Source organism: Etheostoma cragini, chromosome 17, assembly GCF_013103735.1.
Source record: "Etheostoma cragini isolate CJK2018 chromosome 17, CSU_Ecrag_1.0, whole genome shotgun sequence".
In the NCBI taxonomy this organism is placed as follows: Eukaryota; Metazoa; Chordata; class Actinopteri; order Perciformes; family Percidae; genus Etheostoma; species Etheostoma cragini.
The window spans coordinates 6,520,860-6,528,410 of NC_048423.1; positions in this window are offsets into that span (position 1 = coordinate 6,520,860).

The following is a 7,551-nucleotide window of genomic DNA, read 5'->3' on the forward strand; positions in this document are numbered from 1 at the left end:
GAGTGTGTGTTTGCGTAGAAGAACTCACTGTGTGCTTTTGCGTGCCTGCACGACTTCTGATATATCTGCTGCACCAGTTGAGGTGTAGGCTGCATATAAGAAGAAAATGTGCAGCAGCTCGTTGAGATTCAACCCCCTGCAACGCGGGTACACAAACACACACACACACACACACACACACACTCAAAGCCTCATTCCAAAGCTCCTCAAGTACAGTTTTCCAGTAAAGAAATCAGCTTTAGCTAATGTATTGCTGCTCAGTAAACCAGCTTCTTACAGATGCTTTCAAAGCCCCTGTGCTCAGAGGCCAAGGAGCAGCGTTTATTAGGCCCCAGATGGTCTCTTCAGTAAGCCCCAGACGCACACTCACGCGATAAGCTCATGCCTAATCTTCATGACATTGTCTGACGAATGCCAAATATTGGTTTCAGAAACTTTAGAGTTTTAAAAAGATGTCAGATGTCAGAATTACAGTGAATGCATGTAAGGTTACCTTACATGCATTCACTGTAATTGCATGAGATTTATGTCACATTCAAAAGCAAGCAATTACTTGAAATATATATTTATCACATTATTATGTTTTACAGTTTTAGGAGATGTCTCCAATTAAAATTAATTATTTTTATTAAACTGGGCAAACTATCCAAGAAGTCAGTGTTTTTGAAGTACCTGCTCTCAGCGATGCTTTCAATCATCAATTTAGGCAGACACTGGACATTATGATAACTGCTGTAGAAAATCCAACAACCCTATCCTTTGGTTATGCGCTGCTGGTGATCATTAATTGCAGTCTGCAGTGTTGTAAGTGAACATCTGCTTATAGACAACTGCTCTCTCTCTCTCCCTGCGAGGAGGCCGTGCGAGGTTTGCTGTGAATGTAGGTCATTAATTTGTTTCTGTCCTTTGTTTACTTAAGGAAGGGGGACAAAGGGGCAGCTGCAGAACCATTTGGCTGTGCCCAAGGCAGGCCAGCTCAACATGTTGGGAGGCTGAGACCAGCTTGGGCTCCTGTCTGGGGGCCCGGGCCCCTTCACTCTGCTGCTCCGCGTGAGGGAGCGGCCTCTGCCAAGCTGCCAGTGAGGGCTCCCGTACCAGGAGAGGGAGGATGAGGGTCAGGGGGCGATAAAGAGAAATGTGTCACGTGGACTCAAAGTGTCCTGATGTTTGGCTGCTGTACCATGTTTTCAGACAAGTTTCCAGCTTGTGTCTCCAAACTGACATCTGCAGGTTTGGCTGAGAAAACAATCTCCATACCTCTGTTGCAACTTCTAAAACAGCTCAAGACAGCTGTTTTCATCTGAAGCTCAGTTTAAAAAAAAATACAGGACACACATTTTTTTATATTTAGCTTCTTGTAACCGTTTTTTGTGTGTATGATGTGTAAAACAATACTCAAGGATTGTTGTTTTTTATGTTTCACCCAAATCTTTTTTTTTTCTCTATGGATTTATTTTGTGCATTAAAAAAGATGGCTGGTCAAATTTACAGTAAAAACAAAGCTTGGCCGCAAAGATCACAACAAACAAAGACGGCCGCTCCACAACAGAGAACAGTGTTCACTCAAAGCTGGATCTGCACTGACGGGGAGAAAACCCTTCTGTATCCTTTTCATGTCTGAGACTTGTTGAATCTCTGTGAAAAAAGGAAACACTCCCAGGCCAGGTCTAGCCATGGAAGAATTGACGGCGAGAGAAAGAGGAAAGCAGGGACAACCTGCGTGTGTGTGTGTGTGTGTGTGTGTGCGTGCGTGTGTGTGTGCAAGTGATCAAGGATTGTCTGCATATTTAAAAGAGCCCCTTTGTCAGGCACTCAGCACAGCAGGACAGAAGGCAAGCAACAAGCGGCCCGCCTGCAAGCAGACAATACAGTGGCACTCCACTGGCTGGGAAGGGAGGGCTGGAGGGGGGAGGCAAAGGGGGGATATTTTTTTTGGGAAAATCGGGGAGCACAGTGTCCCAGCAAGCCATCCATCCGTCCAGTCATCCAGCCACCCACTACACCCTCCTCCCCTTCTTGAAAACAAAAGGCGACGCAACTTGAACTTGAATATTTCTGTGTCTCTGTGAGAGGGGGCCCCAAATACTACTTACCCATAACCCCCCTCTCTTCAACCCGCCTACACACCCTTTCTCACACACACACACACACACACACACACACACACACACACACACACACACACACACACACGCACACACACACACAGATATATCATCGTACACTCAAAAAACTCACAAATAAGCGTACACAGAAAACTCAAATACATTTGTCATTCAGCAATTCACATACTTGCAAGAGCGCACACACACATGAAGAATACCGGTTTGTATAACACACAAACACACATACACACACACACACACACACACACAAACACAAAGGCCTCCAGCTGGTCTGTCTTTAGGGCTGGGCTACGATGGGATTAAACAGTACTTGTCCTTTGTGTGATTCTTGTATGGAAGGAGAGCAGCCATGAACTCTCAACATAATAGAGAGAGAAAGATGTTGAGAAAGAAAGAAGAGAGAACAGGATGAAGATATCTTTCAACCCAGAGTATTCATTTGAAGAAGATGCGTCTGCGATAAACAAATGAATTGTATTTAAGGTTCAAGCAACAATGAAGCCGTGCAGAAAGAAATGAAACCTTTTCATCCCATCCTCTCCCAGCTGTGTGTGTGTCTGTCAGATAAGGGGCATTACCAGGGCGTGTTCAGGGTGTTGTTGGAAACTGCTGGCACCGGGACACATGTGCACGACTCAGCATTTTATCATCGCCATGGTAACCTGACGGGTTCACACAGGGAGGGGTCCTTTAATGTCACCAACTCAGCTGTCTGCTGTGGAGATGTTAACGGCGTTACTGCATGTGTGTTTGTTTGTGTGTGAGATGTGTGTGCCGGACATCTGCTGCACCTGCCTGCTGAGTTGTACACATGTATAAGATGTATAAGCGCGCGCACACACGCACACACACACGATAAGCAGCAGTCTGCCAGCTGTGGTGTTGCGGAAGAGTCAAGTTCATTCTCCCCGGCATGTCTTTCCTCCTGCTGAAACACAGTGCAGACCTGATGAAAGACACACACACACACACACACACACACACACACACACACACACACACACACAAAGTGTATTCTGGGTACTAGCTCATACACTGTTAGCATCGTAAACTGTATGCCATATCTTATCATTGGTAGTGTAACAAATCACAGAATATAGTGTCACAGTGCTGTCAAATAAGGAGCAGCATTTGTCCTACATCCATTTTCACTTTATTACAACCTTTAACTTGATAGAAGTTTAAGATTTGTAACTTTGGAGTGAAACATTGAGAGTTTTCCTGACCTATTTAGAGAGGTTTCTCAGTAGCATGAGACGTCGTGACAAAACCAGGTTATCTCAATATTAGAAGAAAAAGACTTGTTAACGAGTTGATTTGACTCTGTCATAAACAAAAAAAAGAAGAAACCCAAAACACAGATCAAATCTACAATCAATAATAAAATGAAAAGAATGAAACTGTAGATTGTAAATAGTGTGTAACACAAACACAGTCGGTTTGGGAGCCAAAACAGCATGTAAATTCTTCTTTTTAATTTAGTTCAGTAAAGTGCAGATACAGTAGTGAGATACAATACAATATGATGCAATATGGTATGTTATAATACAATCATTTTTTTTTAAAGATTATTTTTTAGGGCGTTTTAGGCCTTTAATGACAGGACATATGAAGATATTAAGGGGGAGTGACATGCAGCAAAGGGCTGCGGGCTGGATTCGAACCCGGGCCGGCTGCGTTGAGGAGTAAACCTCTACACATGGGCACCCGCTCTACCAACTGAGCTATCTGGGTGCCCATAATACAATCATTTTTGACCTTATAAGAGGGACACAAAGACGGATGACTCAGAATATTGTTCTCTTTTGTTTACTTAAATTAAAATCACTAGAGTTTGCTTATCATATATTTGGTTACACATTTTATCCACTCAAAGTACATTCAAATGTTGCGCATTATTTCCACACAAAACAGCATTTGACTGTTGCACAGATTCTTGTACTTGAAGTCATGTTGAGCCCACTGACTTGCATTTTGCAAAGATGATCTTGATTTCTACGGCAGGAGTACATTGAAATTCAGAGATCACGAAAGCATGAATTAGATTACTGCAATATTATCTGAGCCCGCCAATGCATAAATTGATTTCAAGAACAGAAAATAAATTTATGTAAACAATATGTTGAAACATGTCCACTGCGCCATCTATTTGTCTATTTATCATATGGTCGACGTTTTCTTGACACAAGGAAAGACATCGAAAACACTTCTGACAGCAGAGAGTGTGCATGAGAGGAGTTATCTGGCGCACACGCATGTTTGCGTGCAGTTATGGTGTGTCTTGTGTGTGTTTGTGTGTTCTCTCACCCTGTGTTGCCAACCTCTCTGCTCCCTCCCAGCTCTGGCCAGGCACGACCCATCTGTCACATTCCTCCTTCCATCCCTTCTTCTATCCCTCCCCCATTCGCCGCATCCATCCCTCCCTCTGCGTACCCATCCTTCTTTTCCATCCCTCCTGTTTCTCTATCTGCCTCCATCCATCCATCTCTCTATGCCTCCGTCACCCTCCACCCACCCTCACTCTGTTCCTTCTTCTTTTTCCGCTCCTTCCTACAAATGCCAAACTCCCCTGTTCTCTTTCTCTTTTTCCTGAGAAATCCCCCTGCTCATCCTTTTTTCACTGCTTTCCTTCCACCTCTCTCTCTCTCTCTCTGTTTTTATTGTCTGTGTCAGCTCTTGTGTGTCTCTAGACGGCCAGGCTTAAAGTGATGAGAACGACAACATGTGGCCACTCCAGCTTGTGTTAAAATAACAATTGTCATCATCAAAAGATAACACAATCAAGCCCAAGAGCTTTTTTCCATTGTAGCCCCAGCTACTTGAGGCCAACGTGGGACCCTGCAGGCCCATGTAGAGCCCTTAGGCCCAGTGTTACTGCTCCATGCTGAAACAAACTGATCCAATCTGGGCTAGAGAAACAGGGGTCCTGCCTAGGGAACTGGCACTGTCTCTGTGTATGTGTGTGTGAGTAGTGTAGCATCAGGGGTGTAGCCTGGGGTGTACTGGCATGGATGTGCATTGGATTATTGAAGGCAGCTTGGGACCATCTGTATGGTAGTGAGGAAGAAATGGAGAAAAAGGAGAGGAGACATAGCAAAAAAAGACTTTTTAGAAGAGATGCTGTCTTTTTTTTTTGCATCTTTGATTTTTTCCTCAAATTCAACAGAACTGAAATACCCAGCCTCAACTTCATCACTTTAAAAGTACTGTATGTGTTCAGGTCTGCTCCTTACCGAAAGAAGTTCCCGAATCTTGTCCTCTCTTCAGTTGGGCATTTTAATTGGCGTCTTTTTGTAAATCACCCTTCTTCTTCTTCATCAGCCACATGATGGAAATGTCAGGGTAAAGTTGTGTCCCTTCCAATTGATTTGGACATTTGCAATCTCAGCTACAGCCCCTCTGAGTATTGTCTAGAGAAGTTCAGGGTTGAAATGCATAATGGTGCTGTGGTTATGCAAGCTAAACATCAGCATGTACATTGTCATTGCATGTAAGCAAGCTGAGGTTAGCGTCTAACTCAATGTTTCACTGCCTAAGTACAGCCTGCTCACAGTGGCTCCTATTCTTGTTTCTTGTAAAACACTGGATAGTTTAAAATATTCAAATATATTAATCTGAGAAGGGAAAATCGCCATTTGGTGAAACAGCCACAACTCATTGACATATGCATTACATGAGGAGGGGTTGAAAGTAGAGATTGCATCATTTTAAGAATGGTTGGGAGCCAGCGTAGGATCCAGTGGACCTCAGATGAGTGGAAGTGTCTGAGCTTCAACAGTGGATTCATACCAACGAGTCTCAGCTGTGTCAAGCACAACTATGGGCTAAGGCATGCTAATCAGTGACACAACATAATCGGATGTGATGTGAGTCTGTGGGGAAATTCTCACACAGGAAGATTTTGAGGCTTGAAGGCTTTTGAGAATTCAATTTTATTCAGTATTTCCACAGATGCACTGATCTGTGTTTTTCTCTTAGGTAAACATCTGCATTATTTTTTTCTAGAAGGTTACTAGCCGACACATCAGTTCATTAGTTCGTAAAGACATGGCTAACTGTCACAATGGTAACAAAAAGTCTCTGAGAAAACCAAAGGAATCATCTCGAAGACCCCTTTTTCTTTCCACTGACACTGTAGCAAATCAAGACATGGGCTGGTGAAAGAAACCTGCAGTACAAAGCATTCACACCACTTACTCATAGGCCTAGTCTTTTCTTGGGAGATAGGAGCATTTCCCAGGACACATCGAGTGAGAGGTGGGGACAACCTGCACAGGCCACCTGTCTATCACAGAGTTGACACACAGACACACAACCATTCACACTCAAACCTGTGGTTTCCTGTTCATCTAACCTGCATGTCTTTGGACTGTGAAGAAACCAGACCACAAGAAAAATGTGCAAACTTGATTAGGGATGCAATGATTTTCTCTCCTGATACCAATTCTGATATTACAACTCAAGTCTATCCAGTAGTACCAATCTGATGCCAGTGCTTTCCAATACCTTTCTTTTCCCAAAATTTATAATTTTTATTTTTTACTGCACGGAACTTATTGAAATCATTTTCCGACAGAAGAACAAAAAGAGTGTGTGACGTAATGACTGAATGACTGTGACTTCACAATAGATATATATGTGTACCTGCATATATCCATATACATATAACAACCCTTATTTTCCATAGGCCGATTGTACTATTTTGGTTTATTCTGTATTCACATCATCTATTGCAAGTCTGTCATGAAATGGGGATGCCTCTTCTGATTCTTTGTTGTTGTTGATTGTAAAGACCCTTGAGGCAAATATTTGATTTGTGATATCTAGGCTATAGAAATGACATTGACTGGGCATGACACTGTAAAAAAAACTTACTGTGGATCATTTACATCAGCACCAATACCGATCCTGTGTATTAGATCAAAGGATCGTCAAAATTCTTTAAGTTGACCGAAGACCAGCATGTTGTTCAAAAAGCTGAAGATGAAATCCCTATCCTTGCTTTAGTAATTGTTAGTAAATGTTATTACCCAAAGGTTTGAGCTTCTACCTGTGTGTGTGTGCGTGTGTGTGTGTTTGTGCATATACTGTATTAGATTCTTCTTCTCCACCAGAAGGTATTCTCAAGAAGGCAGACAGACAACTGTGGTTGTAACTCTCTTTCTCACACACACAAACCCAGGCACCCACATGTGCATGTGCACTCTCTCTCCCAAACACACACACACACACACACAACACAAGCTGTTGTTGCTTAACGACTGGGCTGCTCCGGAGCACATCTGCACTCTGCATTATCATTAGCTCTCTCCCGCATACACAGGATCGCTGACAAAGTGTACAATACCAACAATCAACCCATCAGCTGTGGCCATATGGGCGCCTTCCATAGCCATAGACACAACCCCCCCCCCCCCCCCCCCCC